Source organism: Etheostoma spectabile, chromosome 1 (assembly GCF_008692095.1).
Source record: "Etheostoma spectabile isolate EspeVRDwgs_2016 chromosome 1, UIUC_Espe_1.0, whole genome shotgun sequence".
Taxonomy (NCBI): Eukaryota; Metazoa; Chordata; class Actinopteri; order Perciformes; family Percidae; genus Etheostoma; species Etheostoma spectabile.
The window spans coordinates 28,800,203-28,822,006 of record NC_045733.1 but is presented as its reverse complement, the minus strand read 5'-3'; the positions used below and the strand labels follow the sequence as shown (position 1 = coordinate 28,822,006).

Sequence of the window (21,804 nt, the reverse complement as noted above, 5' to 3'; positions counted from 1 at the left end):
CCCCCCCCCCCGTTAAAAGTTCATTTTTGTTTGTTTGTCGTCCTTTAAATGTTCTAAACCCTGATGTAGCTTCAAAGGCCCTGCTCAAAACCCAAACCTAGTCCCCTAAGCCCTGGGCTGAGCACCTTTTTAAGATTCATTCATTCATTCATTCAAACCTTTATTTAACTAGGATAAAAAAGATAGTTTGATCATCTTTCAACATGTGTAACGTAACGGAGGTCAAAATTAAAACACGGTTGAGTTTGACCCTGCTATGTTCCACCATGATTTCGCACTCATTAAGTCCTATTCTGGATCAGCACTGCTGCTCATCACCGTGACAACTAATAATGTTGTAATTAGGACAGGACAGAGGAAAGCATGTCGGTCATACCAATTATTAGCGTGGAAAATTGTCATATATTGCAAGTGGACGTCTACTTATGCACACTGTGTGCGTGCGTTTGTTTGTTTGTGTGTGTGTGTGTGTGTGTGGGGGGGTGAGAGAGAGAGAGAGAGAGCGAGAGAAAGAGATTAAAAAGAAGAAAGCAAGACAACGAAAGCGAGACAGAAGGTAAATACAAAATGACGGTAGAGGAAAGAGGCAGAAAATGACCGGTAAAAGCAGGTGTATCTAACTGCAGCCGCCCCCTTCTAGCCTTCTGTAACACAGGCGTTAGGATGGGCAACAGGTGGGAGGCAGGTTTAGGGAGAGATCAATGCAATTTCCAAAGTGCCTCCCCCACAATTTCAGCCTTTGGATAGTCTCCAGGCTCATGCTACACACACACGCGCACACACACACGCACACACACACACACACACTTGCATACAATATACAACCTGACTGTAGCGCTATACCTCCACATTGTTTCACTCTAGAAGTCACAGTCAATATGCAAATGATGGAACAAAGCAGACAGAGAGGCGGTTATCTGTAACAATGTTTTGAATATGAATTATAGAAATAAAAATACATGGAAATGACTAAATGTAGCGGAAGGACTTCACTTACTGTATGCCCATGCTGGAATATGAAATACAGTATATTGTAAATGGACAATGGAACAAAGCATGTGGGCTCCAGAACATAACACCCATACATGATGTCATTCCATAGTCATGGACATTAATATGCTGCTATTACAGCTACTCCTTATCTGTACAGCCAAGTACTGTACAGATAATATAATGCATTGGTATAATGTCCATATTGTCCATATACAGTATGAGTATTATTATGAGCCAATGTACAGAAACCACCCATGGCAGTGTCAATCCTACTCACTGATGATATTTGTCAGAAGCAGCTGGTGAAATTCTATACTTGTTTTAATAATGTCATTAAAATGTACGTCTTACCTATTCTATTCTGTCCAATTAGTATTATGCGAGCAGGGAGTTTGAGGAATCAGCCCCTATTTTTCCCCTCCCCCTGAGATCTCATTACTGTGTGATGGCGACAGTGTTGGCCAATCGACCTGTGCCTCCCATTTCATTCCCCTCATACATCACCGCAGCCCTCTCAGGAATAAGAGAATTAGTCTGAATATGACTGCAGCTCCACTTTCTGTCCCTGCTAATGTTAATAAGGCGAAAAAAAGGTATTTGGCCAGCCTTGAGCAATGCCCCCGTAGTAGACAAGGCAAAATCGAGTTGCTGAGCCAAAGAAGGGTGTGATTAACTTGACATGTTAAAAGCTAAACAGGTGATGAGCACCCTTGAGTTGTAAGGGCTTATTTCCTGTGAAACCAAAGATTTTTGAATTCCACTGATGCGCTTGTAAGCTATTGGTTTCCAAAGAAGGAGCATTTTATTTGCAAAGCTATAATTTGACCTTTTGTATTTGTTGTGTCTCGGGCGATATGAGAGACAGCTACAGATGTGGCTTTGCATACTCAATGACTTTAAATCTCTAAATCTGTCATTTTAAAACCTGCTCTCAGTTTACTTGTCCTTTCTAAGTTCTTATGAGGTGATGTTTCATAAATTACAGATTTTGTGATGAAGTGTGGACTCAATGTTCCCTCCTCCACTTGGTCGACCAATACTGTTTTTTCAAGACCAATGCCAATAACTAGTAGTCAGTAAAACCGATAACCTATATTTAGAACCAATAGGCCAATAACCAAAATGCAATATTCGTTCACTGTAAACATAAAAATCTTGTGGTCAAAATATACATTTTGAAATGTTACAAACTTCAAAACATCCATCCATCCATCTTCATCCGCTTATCCGGTATCGGGTCGCGGGGGCAGCAGCTCCAGTAGGGGACCCCAAACTTCCCTTTCCCGAGCCACATCAACTAGCTCCGACTGGGGGATCCCGAGGCGTTCCCAGGCCAGGTTGGAGATATAATCTCTCCACCTAGTCCTGGGTCTTCCCCGAGGTCTCCTCCCAGTTGGACGTGCCTGGAATACCTCCCTAGGGAGGCGCCCAGGAGGCATCCTTACCAGATGCCCGAACCACCTCAACTGGCTCCTTTCAACGCGAAGGAGCAGCGGCTCTACTCCGAGCTCCTCTCGGATGACTGAGCTTCTCACCCTATCTCTAAGGGAGACGCCAGCCACCCTCCTGAGGAAACCCATTTCGGCCGCTTGTACCCTTGATCTCGTTCTTTCGGTCATGACCCAGCCTTCATGACCATAGGTGAGGGTAGGAACGAAAATTGCCCGGTAGATCGAGAGCTTTGCCTTCTGGCTCAGCTCTCTTTTCGTCACAACGGTGCGATAAACAGAATGTAATACCGCACCAGCTGCTCCGATTCTCCGACCAATCTCACGCTCCATGGTCCCCTCACTCGCGAACAAGACCCCAAGGTACTTAAACTCCTTCACTTGAGGTAAGGACTCCATCCCTACCCGGAGAGAGCACTCCATCGGTTTCCTGCTGAGAACCATGGCCTCAGATTTAGAGGTGCTGATCCTCATCCCAGCCGCTTCACACTCGGCTGCGAACCGATCCAGTGAGTGCTGAAGGTCACAGGCCGATGATGCCATCAGGACCACATCATCTGCAAAAAGCAGCGATGGGATCCCGAGCCCACCGAACTGCAACCCCTCCCCGCCCCGACTACGCCTCGATATCCTGTCCATATATATTACAAACAGGATTGGTGACAAAGCGCTTCAAAACTTCAAAACATAAGTATGTTTAAATGCTTTCAGCAATTACTTAATACAACTGAAACTTTAAAGCTCAGAAGATTGTGTTGTCCGATGACTTTCCCTTGCCGAAACTCGAGTAAAGATAATGACTTCTTCTGAAGAGTCCATCATGTTCAATTAATCTTCCTTGGCTAATAGCAACTTTGCGATCACGGAAGGCTTGTATCACGTGGACGCGCCGACAGTTTTGTTGTTATTACTTAGAATTCCTCATGGGGGAGAGAGAAACTATGCACTATAGCTTTAAACATAAGACACAGTAGAAGAAAAATGAGTAAATAAAAACCAAAATAGCTTCCTGAAGTTTTAACATTCTAACATTTTGACTGCAGGTGTTGCAGACTGCTTACAGATCTGTAGCCGAACCCTGACCCTAATAGCTCATTTTTTAACTATAAACTTTATTGGTTATCTGTAAAATTAAATACTGATACAGATAATCTGCAAATTGCCAAATATAGGCCTCGATAATCAACCTCGGACGTTAATTTGTTGATCCCTATGTAAAGAAGGACTTGCTATTTATGTTCATGGTAACGGGGATCAGCCAATCAGCGGCTTTGTTTTAGGGTCACAGAGAGGACACCTGTTTGCGCTGGCTGAAAAGTTTTGTTTTTGAGTTAGTAATGAGAGTGGCCAGGAGAAGCACATTGTAGATATTTCTGAAGTGTGTAGTTATCGTCTGTGTTGCTATCTGTGCATGTGTGCGTTTAGAGACATGTGAGTACCCTGGTGTAAATGTTTATGTATGTGTATTTCGGTGCCTTAGGTTCATATGTATGTTGTTCTGGGATTCTCAGTTGAAATTCAGTATGTTAGCATAAATTTAGCTAGCAATATGCTAATGCGTAGTAGTAGTAGTGTTACACCACTATTGGGCTTATATGTGTACTCATCTGACACGGCATAACAATGGTTGTGTAGTAGAGAACTGTGTTTGGGTTGCTGTTACTGAGACCCAGCTGTAAGAAGGCTGTTCTTCAATTTAATAAGGAGCTGATGTGTGTTATCTGGTATAATATTTGGTTATTTGATACAAGCAGCTACAGCTACTTGAAGTGAAAGTTATACTAATTACCAATTTATTAGCTTTACTAATTGCATCCTGTCTGCACTGTGGTTTTATTTGGATGCTGATATTCCATTTTTGATTGTTTATTGTAGAACCACGCACACTGTACACTCACAAAGACACAGACGATCATCTGCTGGTTGCTAATTAAACTATTGAAGAGCTACAGTTAAAGTCCTAGCTATCAAGTCTCCATTACACCTGAGTGAATACCTACGATTCCCTGAATGCTTTTTGATAACACCTGTAAACTGGGTCTAGACTTTTTTTATTTAGCTGCTGTTAAGAGTGTTAAGAACCTATAACGCTGGAGCTTCTTACTCACTGGAAAGACATCACATCTTCTTACAGTGCATAACATTTCGGTCTGTGGGTGTACAGATTTGTCTCTGCTTATTCTACAATAAATTTTCCCTGTTCGATTGGCAGCTCTGGAATGATGCCCCCACTTGATTTTGTGTGACTGACATCGAGACCTGTCATTCAAAGATTGTCCTCAACAGAGAAATGACAACACTGGTGATTTGTTAAAAATGAGCGTTTCCTGACAAGCTACCTGGTGTGCTTGTGTCAAGAATGGCTGTGCTGTGTTCACCTCACATCTCATTTCTATTACAGGAGAGAAATAATGGCTAATTTTGTTGTTACAGCAACTCCGTGCTCCTTCGGTGATTGTTGACGATACAATAGGTTTGCCTGCTGCTGATATTATGCAATCAGACGATCAGAGTGCTACTACTACTATTCATTTTTAATGGGGGTAGTGCGTGTAGGCTGCATTTTTTTCATTGGCCTGCGGCGAAAAGTTGATGCCGACTCAACTTTCGAAGAATCCTAAGCCCACATCACGCTACGGTGGCCAGTCATGTATCCGAAGATCAGACTTGTCAGTGTGTTTTGAGCTATGGTTTGAGGCTGTGTGAGAATCCCGTACAGTAAACAGAAAACATCAGTGCCTTTATCGCTGCCACAAGAGAGTTTTAAAACGTTATGAGGGTAAAAAATGGTGGGAATGCCCCATTACTGCAACATAATTTAAGATAATACATTAAAATGACTTTATTCATCTCAGCTTGAGAGATTTTCATCTCCAAAATTTTACACACATGTACGCTGGAAATACCTAGGGGTGTTGAAGTCAATCATTGCATCAATCGGGCCTGGACTCTTCTGCATCGATGCGGTGACAGACCATAATCGATTAATGCCTACTGATGTTACTTGTTGATTTTCTGGCCGTTGATTTTTTTTGGTTTTTGTCTTTTGTCTGTTGTCTTCAGACTCCGCTAGATTCAGAAAGTGTCTTTTTTTTAAGAGCAGATGCAATAAAAGTGGGAGTTCATATCGACTGCTTGAAGTTGTTGATGAAAACCATGTGTAGCAATATATAATTATATTGAGGAGGTGATGAATCTTGATGCATCGTAATATTGAATCAATTCAAAACGTTGACAGGATAATGGAATTGTGAGACCAGTAAAGATTCTCACCCCTAGAAATACTCTGCTTGTAAGTGCACTTGGTAATTATATTGGAACTGTAGATTCAAGTTTAACCCTGTATCTGCCATGTACCCAGCTTCTAGCGGCCAGCAGTTGCCCCTTGTCCGCCCGCTAAGATGATTACAGGGGGCACATAAACAAAGGCCTTCATCTCAAGAGCCCATTCCACTGCTATTGATTGTCTGTGTTAACTGGATGTGAGAAGAAGGGTTCAGACTCCCTCTACCTTTTACTTACTCTTTCTTCCTCTGTCTTTCTCTGCCTCCTCCTTTTGTAATGCAATTCTGCTGGGGAGGCAGCAAAATTGCTGGCGCACGGCATAAGATTATAGATCAGCATTGTTCCCGCTGCCAGCCTAATGATCAGCAGCCTATTGCGGAGCCTTTGTCGGCAGCAGAATGAGTGAGGTAATCTTGTTAATGGTCCGTTTCATTCCCTAGGACTGGTTTGTATAGACAAAGGGGTTTTAAATAGAGAGGATTTGAGAAGTGTGGCTAAACAGCGGGGCAGAGGACAAAGGCATTGACTCATACTTTTCTCATCGTGCTATCGGAGCTAATCACAGAGGAACAATGTTGCAACCGGCTTACAGCTAATGTATTCTGAGAAATGGGGGGGTGCTGCAGGGATGGGAAAAAAGAGAAATGAGATGGTGGGGTGGAGGGGTGTTGGATTTAGCCTTCATTTTCCCCTACAAGCGGAAGCGTGTAATTTTTCTGTTTACATAATTATTGGTTCCCTTCATCCCGTTTTGATAGGAACAAACATTTAGTGGCTTCTCTGCTGTGTAGTTCTGTGCTGGAGGGCATAGTGTTTTACAACATTTAATTGGGTGGAAACCACAGTATCTGAAGCTATGATTAATTGCAAATGTGGAAGAAAAAAGAAGTGCTACTTGTTTTTGAAGCTTTGTAGCAATTATAATTTGAGGCAATTATGTTTAGTCTGCGCCCTGCTGTTAGATGTAGCTGCTATGCAGCGAAGAGAAAAATACTCTTTTGTGTTCAGCTCTATCAGATCTACTCCAGTAATGCATCAGGCGAAAATCTAGCGTTCTGTCCACATTCCATCTGATCTGTAGTGTTTCGTCTTGCGTCAGTACAGTATTAAATCTGTGAAAAGAATACTCTTTGTTTAACATGAAAACAAACATAACACCAACTTCAATCTCTGCTGCAACTGCTATGATAAAACATTTTAATTGTACTTATCTTATCTTTGCAATAGAGCTTAGAATTAAGACACAGGCTCGACTGGAGTATGTGAAATGAAGACATGAGATTTGACTTGGTCTTGAGACGTAATTGAGACTGTGACGCTGTCAGCATGCAGAAACCTGCACGACTTCCAGTGCATCTTGACTTCCACTCTGCTCATGAAGACTTGCTCTGACAGACTTGATTTGAGATCTTACACTTTCCTCAAAAATTTAAAAACTACTGCTAATATTCCAGGAGTACTTTGAGGTTAAGAATGTGGAGTTCACGTGTATACGTGTTTTCTGGCTTGACGCCTTCTGTCAGAGTGGCCAGCAGGGTCCACTGAGAAATGTATTAGACTACTGAGTGTGTCTGGTTTGGTTCCGTAGAGGCATCTTATCAGTGTTCTATGGTTGCATTGTCCTTTTTCCTTTTCCTTTTGGTCTCTCTGTGTCCTGGGCTGGTTTTTCTCCATAGCAGTAAGGTGAATGTGAGACAGGAAAAGGACATAGAACTCATGCCAGCTGTTTCTGTGTGCACAGCAGCAAACAATAGAACACATATTTATCTCAAACATTGCATCTTACCCCCCCCCTTATTTTATTTAATGTTATATTTTTTACGTAAATGTTGGCACTTAGAAAGGAGTTGCTTTTAATCTCATTGTCAATCTTGTATATACACATCCATGCTGTTGAACACCATGGACGGGGGACCCAGGAGGCTACTGACCTATAGGCGCTGTTGACTTAAGAAGTCTTCATGTACTGTAAAAATGAATAAAGTCCCAACTTTCTTCCGATATCTTTTTATGTACCTCAATTGGAGTATTATTTAAACTTTTGATAAAGTTCGGCTCACCATCTCATGTTGGCGTAATTTCTCTAGATGCCTACTCCCTTGTCCAATCAACTGGAAATTCAAATAAAACACATTTTGCATGGAACCAAATGTGTTACCTTCGCTGTTCTCTGAATTTAATTTCCAACCTGTACTAATAGCATAAAGAAATGTACCTAGTACATAGCTGTGGTGTTAACAAAAGAAGAAGGCAGTTTTCAAATACAGACAGGGTTTCGATTGGGACTGAAAAGCACAAAGCCCAGAGGCTCCAGGCTCCAAAACACTTTAGTTGAGATCTGTAGGCCTGACTGATTTATGGAAGGCTGCAGGCTGCACACACACACACACAGGCTGCACACACACACACACACACACACACACACACACACACACACACACACACACACACTTGCATACAATATACAACCTGACTGTAGCGCTATACCTCCCCATTGTTTCACTCTAGAAGTCACAAAACTAGAGGAAATACTTGCAGTCCAATAATGTTTATTCACAGCCATTGCTGGGGATTTTACTTTCAAAAAGGTAACCTATTATTAATTATTCTTTACTCCTAAAATTGTAATGGAACTTGTACTTCTTTTAAGTGACTTTATAAGTAAAAACATTAGAACTTAAGACTTATTACTTGATTGATTGGACTTGATTCAGATTTAAAAGTGCTCTAAGCCATGTCCCACGTTTTTTAAGCTACAACATTTTTGATCATATACAGCAAACGATCTGTACACAGAACACTGTAAAACAAAAGTGGTCTCTGTAGATAGCCCAGGGTCTACACATGGCAACAAGAATAAACTGTGCCAACCTGCACCACTGGGAGGGAGAAGGGACAGATGAGGAGGAGGGAGGGGCGAGCTAGCCTCGTTTTGTTTGAGAAATACTTTGAACGTCAACAAGAAGTGCCGTCACCCAACATTGCTTAGAGCACCTTTAAGTAACACAAATGAGAACATGACTTGGCTGCTTTGAAACTGGACTTAGGACCCGCCTAAAGACTTGACTTGAGACTTGAAAGCAAAAACATTCAAGTCTCAAGACGTGACGGGAGATGCAATCACAGTCAAAAGTCATGCTCCATCTCTGTGATACGACAAGGTTTCTCTGACACCAGTTCAACGCAGCTGATAAATATTTTGGATCGATGACTTACACAGATCACTTGTGGAGCTTAATGCTATAGACAGCTCATACTGACCTGGACACAACTTATGTTTGATGGTGAAATTCTTATTGTATTTCCCACTTTACTCAAAGCGTCCAACCTCCTCTCCCATTCTGTATTTTATTACATTATTTTATACACATTTGTGCATTCTGACAGCAAAAGAGTCAATAAGCCGAGGCAAAATAATTTCCCCTGATATAGACTGTATTGAAAAAGGTTTGCATTAGATCCCCTGCAGGAGAGATCTGCTGTGATTTAATGTGTAACGCAGTAACCCTGTTTCCATTCTGCCAGAAGCTGTGATTTAATTACTGAGAGAAAAATAATAGTTTTGAGCGATATTATTGGATAACTGGGAAATGAGCTAATCAATTATCCTAGCCCTCCTTTGATGAACTGATGGACACAGAGATGTGGATCACAAGTTGTTTTATAAATGTGTCTACTAATAGTTATTGACTTTGGTTGTTTGAGTGATCATGTTGTCCATAATGCTGTCACGGTCCAGATGTGATCCATCGACTATTGCTGCTTTCATATCAATAAAAAAAAGATTCAGAGAGGAAGAGACAGGTAGTACTGTACCTCATCAGTGCAGATGATGTGATCAGTTTTATATAGATCCATGATATGTGTATACCACATACAGGGTGGCAAGGTGCGTGTTTGATTGTAAGAATCTGACATCCAGGGGGGGTTTTTTGAGCTAATTGCCATGTTTCGGAATTTTTTCTGAAAAACAAGTGTTTTCTGTGTGTATATGCGTGCACACACAATCTCACACACGCACACACACACACACGCACACACACACACACACACACACACATAAACACATCCACACAGACACAGAAAAGTAATTAAATCGTTATGTTGTGTTTGTCCTAATGTGTATTGTGTTCTGTCTGGATATTTGAACAACAAATTTTATTTTGATGCTTTGAATTAAGAGAGAGAGAGAGAGAGAGAGAGAGAGAGAGAGAGAGAGAGAGAGAGAGAGAAACCTTTACCACAAACAAATCAGCTGGTAGTAAGAAACTAATTAAAAAATACAAAATATTGTTATTCATATGATATTATTGGATGTATGTCTGTGATAAATAAGTGAATACAATGGATACAACATATAAACACAGTAAACACCTGCAGTAGGTAATGTTTCTAATGTTTTATTAAATAATGTTCCCCATCTTAGTTAGTGTGTTAGCATGCTGACATTTTCACACAACAGTGGGGAAAAGTAACTAAAAGTATAGTTACATCAATACTGTTCCCATGTGCAATTCTGAGTTACTTTACCTGAGTATTTTAAATGTATTCTACTTTATATTTTGCAATTCAGGGGAAAGTATTGTACTTTTCAGTTTAAGGTGTAAAAAAACCTATAATGAGCATATCAAATATTGTTATCTAAGTACTTTTGATTGAGTGAGATTTTGAATGCTGGACTTATTATTTGTACAGTGCTATACTGAAACTTTCAACACATGTTGCAATACTTCATTGTGTGATATATGTTAGTGTGATGACATGTTAGTGTGATATATGTTAGTGTGATGACAAAGGGAAGGAAGTGAAACAGCAGCCATATTCTGGCTTAGAGGATGATAGGATGGTTTCTGTTCTCTTCACTTGCATTTAATACAGCAGCTGCTCCGCCTGGTGGGGCTTCCATCTGCATGTGACACACACACACATGCTTATCCAAATTCACTTTGCATCCGCAGCCTCTTTTAATGCAGATTTCTCAGCTGTCACTTCCATCATTTTACGTCTCTTCTTTCTTCTCTTACCATCTGTCTATTTCCCACCTCTCATCCGTTCTCCGTCTCTTCCATGTGCTGTCTGTCAGGGCGACAGTGACAGGCCTAGTTTTCAAAGTATTCATGCTTTTTAGCCTTTTTCTGCTTGCCATTTATGTTCAGTATCTTTGAAGGGAATAACTTTGTGTTGGGACATAATGAGATTTGGCTTATTCCTTATCAGATATGCAAGTATTATGTGTACAGTATGTCCACTGTACTTTAGTGGAGGCAGACATCTGAATCTGAGGAAACTATATTGACAGATTGTATTTTTGTTTGTGTGTGTGTGTTTGGTGAACTGACTCTTTGGATTATACCCGTGTGGCAGAGGAATATAAATAAAAAAGAGTGAATTTTCCATTGTAGCTAGATATTGCAACCTTCAATGTAACAGAAAACCAAAGCCGAAAAGACATCATCAATCTGGATCAACAAGTGACATCTTTTCAGCACAAGCTTCCTCAATTAAAATCAAATTCACATCATAACACAATGTGATGCATGTCTCTCCTGCAGAATCCAGCTGCATGCATCATGGGTATTTCCACCATGACATCTCTCGCCTCTCAGCAGTAAACTTCGTCTTATCAGTGAAACAGCAGAGGCTGGAGAAAACAGTGTTGTCAGCTGCCTAACTGTGTGTCTCGGTAATGGATTCAGATAGAGGGAGCCTCACATCCTGCACCACCCCTGGTTATGAAAGCTCCTCACATCCAGCTGCCAAGGGCGTCCCTGTTCCTCCCCTTCTCACTGCTCTGATAGGTTCATGCCCCCAAACACTCTTCCACAGATGAATATAGATAAAATCATCCAGACGCGGCTTGAACAGCCAGTTAATGTTTGCTAAACACTCATTCAGCCGAGGAAAAAAAAGTGAGATGAACTTGATTTTAGTCATTTTTCATTAACTAAAAACAACAATTTTGGTTGTTATGTAAGGAATAATGGAGAGCGAGGCGGTCATTATAGCGAATACAACCCTGATGCAGGTCCCTGACATGAATGGGACCTCTTTTGGGAATATTTATGTTGACGTTTCTGTCCTCATTCATCTCGTTTCCTTGTTGCACAGACGCTGCAGTTGACATATCTGGAAACATAATGTTACAATGTAGGCTAACTATTGTCCGTACAGCTGAAGTTAGTGCGTAGCGATCATAGACTGTATATGAAGCGAAAGGCGCATACTAAGATCTGCTGCCGTTGCCTGCATTGGAGGACAGGATCTTGTTCCACCTTTACCCACTTTTTGCCACAGCTGATAAATTAACCGGACTTCCTTCTGCGGATTGATGGATGTCCTACAGAGTGATCAGAACTTCATACTGTACATGGCAACGCTCTGCTATGCTTGCAACGGCCTATTATGCTAATCAACGGCCTATTATGCTAATCGATGGTCTGTTATGCTTAGCAGATGCCATGATTGACCAATCCGAATCAAGTATTCAACCAAGCCGTCAAATACAAGCAATAGCGTTTTCTACATAAAAATACCAAACAGAAGAACTGTTTTGGCTTGGGGTTGTTTTTATTTATTCAGAGGGTCCTGCCAGATATTCTACTCATAAACTGAAATTCTCCAAACTTTTTTTAACTTAATTTGTCCTTCAATTGAGCAAGTTATCAAACACATACATGTATCTATAAAGGTGCACACACCCACGCTTAGTACCCACATATAGGTAGGGATACATATTTAAATGGCTGCCACTTTATGGAAGTTAGGAAAAGATGGTGCTCATGGTTAAAAGAAACCAATGTTGGCTATTGGAAAAAAAAAAGAGGATGCAAACCTGTGTCTTGTGTCAAAGTCCAACACTTTGTAAATCCATCCATCATCATCAACCTCCTCTACTAGAGGTTTGGTGACATTGTAGCAGCATGTTTTACTGTTCTTATTAAGGTGTTTTTCTTAAAAAAAAAAAATTATTTAGTTTATTGTAATACATAGAGTAGACTATTTGTACTGTCAGTGTGGTGATTTAATGTGTGTATGTTTTGATGTTTTCATGATCTGCTGAATGGGCCAAAGATAACTTTCCATCTTTGTGGAAAATTACGTTGTATTCTATTCTGTGCTACTTACCGGATGTCATGTCCACCTTTGCTCCCGACAACATCTGGCATCATTATTCGCACAAACAAAAGAATGAAAGTGTTAACATCTTCATTTGGTTCATCATTACTTTCATTGTTGATTCTGTGTGCTAGTGCCACACAAACACAGGTATTGTTCAGGGGGAGTTCTACTCCCTCTTCCTAGTTCAATAAACCAATAATATGATCTTCATTGTGGGAGTGTAGTTCACTCTTACTTCACTGTCAGTCATCTCTTCCTGATTAATAGCAAAACATCTGTCACTTCTATCCTTTAAACCAGGTGCAAATTCATGACATGCCTGTGTTATGTGAATCTGAGTACATAACCCAATCATCATCATACATTTGAAGCTAAAAGACAGCATTAGGGAGTCTTTTAAGGGCAGCCTCTTACTTGTGGATATTTATAAAAGTGTGGTTTTGGATTTTTTGGGATTATAGAACATGCATTTAAGAGATCAGTCTCTCGAGACATCGATCCTCTGATTTTAAAGTGGAGAAGCGGGGCTGTGAGTTATGTTCTCAAACAAATGTAGATGTATTGTGCTGCCTTGAAATGTAATGACTTGAGAAAAAATACAATAAACATGGTTTCAAGTGAAAGCAAGAATGTGAGAGGGACATTTAAACACTGGCAGCTGTTTTACATCTAGAAAATATGGCACGGAAACAAGTCTGTTTGTCAGTTTGCTCATGCTTTTTTTTTCAGTCTCCCTATCTAACATAAACTAATGGCATCTTAGTGTTTGCTCAGTCTTCTGCCGCCATCTGGTTATGGAAACAACATTTCCAACTCTCTCTGCACACACTACAGCCATAGGTGTAATGATTGATGGTCTCTGTAGTTTACTGGCAGGCCTAATTTAATTAAAGATCTGCGAGGACTGAATGTATCACATCACCCAAAATTAATGCAAAAAAAGGTGATTGGGCCGAATTAGGCTATTATAATTGAGCATCATTTCAGTGAAACTAATCTTTTTCTCTATGGTTGCACTTTCAATGTATTGTGATGTTGTTTCCAATATAACAAAGTAATTTAGGAGTAAGTGAGTAAAGAAAATACTTCCTCTTGAGGTGCCCACTGCTCCTATGTATAGGCTGTGTTAAATGCAGGGAATAAATGTTGTTTCTATATACAGTATGTAAGTGCTTTAAATGACAATAAAAAGGCACCTTTTCAATGAAAAGAGCTGGAACCGCTAAGAGTGGCCTTTTAATAGCAGTAGAGCAAAACATAATTTAAGATAAAAGAGGTAATAGTGTCGCCTTCTATCATAAATTATTCCTAGTTTTATTTGGAAATCCATGTGGGTCTCAGTGCTGGTCACTCATTATCCTTGAGCAGTTTAAAATGTGTTGAGGTGCGTTCCAGAATGAGAAATCTCTGAAAGCACCCGGTGGAATTAATTGCCATGTCAGCGGTATTGATCAACCACCCTTTCAACCCTTTGCAGATACATTATGGCATCCTTAACGCGACTTTAATCCATGCCAACCGCCTGGCCCGGGTCCTTATTGTCTTGTAAGTGGGGCCATTGTCTGTGATGTTCAGTAAATGCCCAACAGAGAGTACAACGAAGGGTGAACTGCCTTTAGTCTGATGCGTAACAAAGCGAGGCATTTTTATGAGTAAATGGGTTGGCTTTAATGCTTTCTTAGCCGAGTTTCTGCCCTGCTCAGCTCTTCCTTGCACGCTGACAGTGGACTTCAACCTCTGCCTTTAAGCCTGCTGTTCTGCATTCATTAGCATGGAAAATTATACATAGACTGCAGAGAGGGAGTCCTCTTTCTTCCTCCGAGATCCTTTTTCTGGGAGACAGAGAGGAAGAGGACAAAGGACTTCTTTATCTAGATAACCCTCTGTTTAAGTGGCAGAACTACTCAGGATATGTGTGTTGAGCTCTCCGTTTTGTGTTGTAATGCACATTCCATCCCTCTTTTTAATAGCTACATCTGTTGGAAGACATTTTTAGATTTAAAAACTGCAATCATCATTTCTTTTTTGGCCACTAGCAGGCAAGACATCTGCAAAACCAGCTGCAACAGAAACACAGCCATGACAGATTTACATTCTAGAATAAATGTTATTATGGATATATATGTGGCTCAGTGGTAGAGCGGTTGCCTGCCAATCGGAAGGTTGGTGGTTCGATCCCCGCCCCTGCAGTCATTGTCGAAGTGTCCTTGGGCAAGACACTGAACCCCGAGTTGCGCATCGGAGTGTGAATGTGTGTGAATGTTTTCTGATTAGCAGGTGGCACCTTGTACCGTAGCCCCGGCCACAGTGTATGAATGTGTGTGAATGGTGGATGTTTCCTGTAGATGTAAAAGCGCTTTGAGCAGTTGTTAAGACTAGAAAAGCGCTATATAAATACAGCACATTTACATATATATATTTTTTTAACAAACTTATTTAGTCACTTTTTTAAACACCAAGCCAACTCCCAGTAACATCCATTTGAACATTTGTCGGCTGATACCTCCTTTAAGCTATGATTTGGTCCTTTCCTCACCAGTTAGTCTCTAAATGTGTCTGTCAGCTGTTGGGTGATGGGCATAGAGTACATTGGGTTTATCAGAGCTTGTTGCTGCTTCTGGAGTCAGGGTTTGTGAGAGTGGCTGACCCAAACGTCAGACTAAAAGGAAGATGTCAGCAGTGCTTAAATGCTACTGGGACACACAGCCATACAGTCCAAGCTGACTCTGACCTTTGTTCCGGCTGTCACTGACTTCAGAACCAGCTGTCCTTCCAGCAGCACAGACAGCAACCAGCCAAACTGTCTTTACCAGGCGGAGTCATACTGGATCAGAAATTGTCCAAATCCAAAGTGTATTGACTGATTACTGTAGATATAAATTACTTCATATTTTGGAGAACCCTAGCTCTCAATTAGGCATACAATACAAAACTAAATTAGACATAAAACATACAGTATGAGTTTGCATTTTAAGTGAAGATAGATTTTTAGAAACAGATGTGCATCTGTTCGAAATGGACAAGCGTGACATCTAAAAAAAGAACTCCAGAATGTATATAATTTTAAGAACACATTCAATACATGTACAACAAAACCAAAACAACGAGCTTAAAGAGCTCAAAAAGGTCCGAGCTGGATAATGATCTTTTCCATCACTATGAGTGACCTAGCCACAGTTTGTGCCTCTCATGTATTAGTGTTACCTCAACCACTGTTCTAACCGTCTGGATGAAAGAATATTTCATGTGCTGCACCATCGAAAAGATTTTTACTTGTTTCCCAAGTTGCAACTCCATTATTTACCTAATCCAAAGGTGAAAGGGGTTAAAACTGATTTTTTACATGCAGCAGGTGGACTTTTTTCATCTTGATGGTTTGAGGATTCCGAATCTCTGTAAGTGTTGTGTAATTATCTTCTGGGATTCATAAAAATTACTATCTTTCAGAGAAATGGATGCGTACCACTGTAAGTTTAACTGTACTATTTATTACAGAAAAATAATAACTATCATAATTTTAATTTACTCCTGCATACTTTGCACTCTTCATTGCACTATTGCGTCAACCTGTCTATATTGTTTCTGTTTATAGTGTGTTTATATTGTTTGTTTTGTATGAGTAAGCACATTGTAAACAATACAATCCAAAGCAAAATTCCTCGTATAAAGCTAATTCTGATAATTCTATTTTAATGCTCATTCATGAGTGTCCCAACTTGGGGCTTTGAGTGACTCTTTTCACATTACACAGTGATTTGATTCAATGTTAGGGCCAAGATTAAACAAATAATCCAAAATTCCACTTTAAACTTTTGCAATTTAAACTTTAAGTTAGAGACGAGATGATTATCAATAGGCTAAAAGTGTCATGAACTGTGCTTTACGCCATGGGACACAATTATCAGCTCAGTTTTATTCTACCATTTAATTAGAAATATCCCCTTTCTCCTTTAATACCAACTGTGGATTGCGGAATATCCATTGGCTTTCTCTGTGATATTCTTGCTCTTAATTCTGAGACGGATCCTTGGACGCCCAACGACCGTGAACGTGGCTGTTAGCCACGGCACCGAGTGGAATGATTCCATTCTCACCACCCACTGGAAAGCAATCTAGGGCAGTAATGGGAAACTCAAATAGCAAATCTGTGGATATAAGCATGTCTCGGGAAGTTATGAGTCAGCAACAGACTCAGTTAAGCTGGAGGTCACAGGGCCTACAATGACAGGGGGCAGACTCCTCTTCTCAGTGTCAGCACAGGCTATTTGTCGCTGTAGCGGGGTTTATGGGGAGGAGCCGGAGAGAAAAAAGGGGTGGGAAAGTGTGAATAAGAGATGATACAAGGCACACAAAGTAGTAGAGGAAGATGAAGGAAGGAGCTGAAGTGTTGGGGATTGAGATATGACCAGCAACAATGGAGCATGGATAGCTATCTATAGCATCAATGGTAAAACATCAGGTTTTGCTGTCACAAGATATATGTATATACATATTGATTGGAGAAGGAAGGGAATAGAATACATTGTAGCTATACTGCTCATCTTTCTGAGTTTGTTTTCATAGGATGTGAATTAGCCTTAATCCTCTTCAGTGGTATGGGACGCCTATGCTCTGCAGCACCACATTGTTATTCTCTTCTCAATCTTATTCGGGAATCACACTTTATATGCATGGTCTGTGTAAACAAAAAGACACCTGCAGCTGAACACATAAAGAAAAAAAGCCCTCAGGGAGGACATGCTGTTCATACACAATTTAAAGGGCCAATGGTCTTGTCGCCATTTTCCACTCTCTTGATTGAAAGCATGTAAACACAATCGCAATCAGGTATAGAATGCACACCATACTGTAGGCTGACCCTATACCTGCAAGGTAAAACTGTGTAAACTTCACTTAATTTCACTTGGATTTTACTTGAACTTCAAAAACAACACATCATTTTGTAGCAGGGCAGGCCGTGATTGGTTCGTCGCAGTGCTGCAATGCAAAAAAGCTACACGCAGTTATCAAAGTTAAGTCAAAGCAGAGCTGAGCTTCTTCAGACAAAACTTTCCCCCATTTTTATTTTTATTTAAACGGGAGTAGCTGACAGTTTTGCGCGTTAACACGTGGCTTGCAGTGCATTTTAGTCATAAAAGTCAAACTATCCAAAAATGGACAAGTCATATCCTACATTAAATTATAAGTCACATCAGGGCTGCCAGGAAACCTAGACAAAAAAGAATAAAGTTGTGTTAATGAGATGTTATTCTTCCAAATTCAAAATATCTGTAATACAGTCAATTGGACATTGTCCATCATACATTTACCTGTGTGACAATATCTCAAAGTGAGTTTTAATGTGCATTTTAATCCAAATGGACTGCATCAATAATACTGGTATTTGTACGATAATACACAATAGCAATAATTGGAGTTTCAATGGGGAGAAAAGTTTTTTAAATTACTGGAGGGAACTGGGAATGAACGGTTTTCTATGGGCAAGAAAATCGTTGCAGCTGTGATTGAAAAATGTTGAGTATTAAAAAACTTCCAACACCCCCACCTCCAGTGAAGCCCCCTCATCTTTGGAAGTCATTGGTTCAACAGGGAGGCGACATTATGCTGATGGTGGTGAAATGATAATTAGAGCTGGAGATAGATTGAGTCAATATAAGTGTAATTAATTTTTATGTGAGGTTTATTAGTACAGAGGCAATCAGGCTCCTAATGAGGGCCTGATAGAACTTCTTAAATAGTGGAACCAGTCAAATTAATAGCTCTAATAGCTTCTGGCATGGGACTCTGCTTTTATTTATTGCACTTGTGCATTCGTTTGTATATTTAGCCATTTTGTTCCTAAACACCAGGGTGATAATTTACACGGATAAGTTATGTTTCTTTGGATTCATAAACCAAAGGGAGACAAGCTGTTTCACATACATTATTCACACGCACAGACATTACACTCACACACCCTATGTATGTGAATATAAATAGATTTTTCAGCCCATTAAGGCTCATCTATCAAATCATGTCATCAATTAAGCTTAGAAATACTCAAGTAATTTCTCTTTAATGAACTTGCTCAATTAAGCCGGCCCCCTTTTTTTGCCTTAATCCTCCTCGCTTTAAGCACTGACTAACTACTTTCTCACTGTCTCGCTCTTCCTTTTGTTTAGTGGAGCACATTCTTCTGCCCGCTCTCCTCAACCTTCCCGTTCTCCTCCATGTGTTTGCCTGAGCCATGTTGATGCATCACACCTTGTGCGCTCACAGAACAAATCGCAATCATTTGCACTGCTGGCCTGCTTCCAACAAAAGGCGAAGAGATAGTGTACACACATGCTTTTACGCGTGTGTGCACACACACACACACACACACACACACACACACACACTCACTCAGAGATAAGGTGAAATGTCACCTCATGAATGGTGCAGGTTGCTCTTTAGGCGATCAGTAACAACATGCATATTCTAACCAAATTTAATCTAAATTTGACTGGGGGTGGAGCAATAGATGCCCTGTCAAAGGTAAACAATTTTACTTTACATTAAATGTATAATCCCCATTAGTCCAGGTTTGAGCTTTATTTTGGGACTTTAGGTTTTAAGTCCTGTTTTTGAGACTGACCTCAACGTGATGGTGGCAAATAAAGAATATCCTCTGTAGTACTGAAAGCAAGCGTGTATAACTCTCAGGGCTGGGTCATACCAGCATTTGTAACAGCAATTATAAAAAAAAAAAAAAAAAAAACTCACACCACACAAAATCCATTAATTTTAATGGAATGCCCCACCTATTTAGCAACAACACATCTAAATGCCACTGTGGCTGCTTTAGGGATTACCTGGCACTTACTGTAGGGAGAAGGTCTAAAGTGGCTGTGGATGGTCAAGTGTAGAAAGTCATTTCAACAATGCAGACTACGGCTTGCGCCCCATCTGCCTTCACCACTGCTTTATTTAAGCCATGCAGGTGATCTTTCCATAACTCTAAGCTGTTTTAAATTTAACCAGACTTTGACCAAAGTGGTGGCAGGTTAGAGAATGCTCATGACATGTCATTTCATGTCATGTGTATCGTTTTGGAAGACAAATGATCTATTATGTCTGTGTGTGTCTTTGTAAAGTGCTTCTCAGGATAAATGTCTTACATAGAAGCAGTCCACTTAGCTTGGAGCCAAGCTTGAGTATCCACAATAGAATCGCTTATCCTTGTGCTGTCCTACTACTAAAACCCAACTTTGAGAATAAGCCTAATAAAGAACAGATACATAATTCAGAGTTCAGTTTTTGCAGGAGAAGCAGTCTTCATCAATTGTTCATTTCATCAACCCATGTTTTCAATGGCGTAAAAAGAATCGGTTTTATTAGCCCGTGAGAGTGAGCTGGCAGTAGAGGTGTTGGGTCTGGAGAGGGCTGAGCAGGCAGTGGATTCTGAAGATTAGTTATTTCTGGAACACAGAGCAAACAGGTCAGAACGAGAACAGGTAACTTGACTTGGAATAAATAACACAAGCTGGTGAAATAGCACACTGGTGGTAAGCAACAATCCAGCAGGGAGAGGAAAGTCAGACTGGTCTTTAAAGTCGGATGATGAGCAGATGAGTTGCAGGTGTGCTGATTAGGGATTGGTGCCAGGTGCAGGAAGAGAGCAGCAGGAGGGGGCTTGTCCACGCACTGTGGCGAATGAGGGAGACAAACAGAAAACCAAAACACACCAACCATAGTTCTGGCATAACAAAATGAAATGAAGAAATAATCACCAGGGCGTGACACCGCTGAATTAACATGTTTTCACGTACATATATCAAAATATCGAGTCACCGTACAAAGGAGTTTTGGGTTGTTCTTTGCCAACATTGCTCACATACAACAGGAAGAAATATTGGCCCTACTGTATCTGGCCTAACTCCTACAGAAAGTCATTAAAAAGCCATTGCATGCACTGAACAGTCCTTTGGAAGTTTTCTTGCCACCAGCTTTTGACAAAGTGATTATTTGAGAAAGTATTTTTGTCTAAGCTCATTAAAAACTGTATGTAACGGCTTGTTATCATAAGTAAAAACTAAAAGCTGTGTGAATGTTTTATTTTGGTCACTTGGGGGACAGAGGAACTCCCCAACATGCTGAAAACACACCAAAAAAAACCAACATAATGATTCATTTAGAGTCATTTTTCTGTCCCTACTTAAGGGCCAATATTCTCTCCTTTTAGCTCCGGTTTATTCCTATTAACAAAAAACTTAGTAAAATAGTTGTGAACTTTGTGTGCCGTTTGGTGCTGGACAGGTAGCGTGCTTGGGGGGTGGGGGGGGTCACTACAAGTACAATAGAGCTGGACGAATTGTAGAAAATAAAATGTACCAATATTTTTGATCAAATACATTAATGTCGATTTTGTGGCAATATTATTGGGTTGTGACTATTGGTGCTTTCACAAAATATTTACGCAATGACAGTTTAGATAAATAATCATCCGTAATGTGGATATAATGACTAAGTGCGTAAAGGCAAATAATAGAACAAGTAAAACAGTCTGGTAAGTTCAGGAAAGGACATCACTTTAGTGTAATGTGGCCTTTAAAACCAGGAAAAGACAACACTTATGTCATATCACATTATTACGATATTTAAAATTTATGACGAAATCTAGCTTCATATATCGATATATTTCCCAACCCTAAGTGCACCCCTTCACATTAAACATACAGATTGTATTGCTCGTTAATTTAACATATTGATGATTGCATCTTTGGAAAAGGCAGCACTGTTTCCAGTCTCGAAACCATATCATCTTAGATACCCATGGTGCATTTTTATCTGAATCACTTAATTCTGATCTCACATGGAGAAGCTGTCCTATAGATGATATAGCTGACAATATTGCTTTTTAGATGTTGTGATGATATTTTATCAGGTTGCTCCAGTGCACTCTACACCCTTATGACACACACACATACACATAAAAACA

The 21,804-nt window shown here is 40.3% G+C and overlaps 1 protein-coding gene across 1 annotated transcript in view; it reads left to right on the top strand.

Moving 5' to 3' along the window:
- LOC116693743 (protein kinase C-binding protein NELL1) overlaps positions 1-21,804 on the top strand; it is a 296,583-nt gene that overhangs the window by 229,962 nt on the left and 44,817 nt on the right. The gene's annotated exons all lie outside the window — the stretch shown is intronic.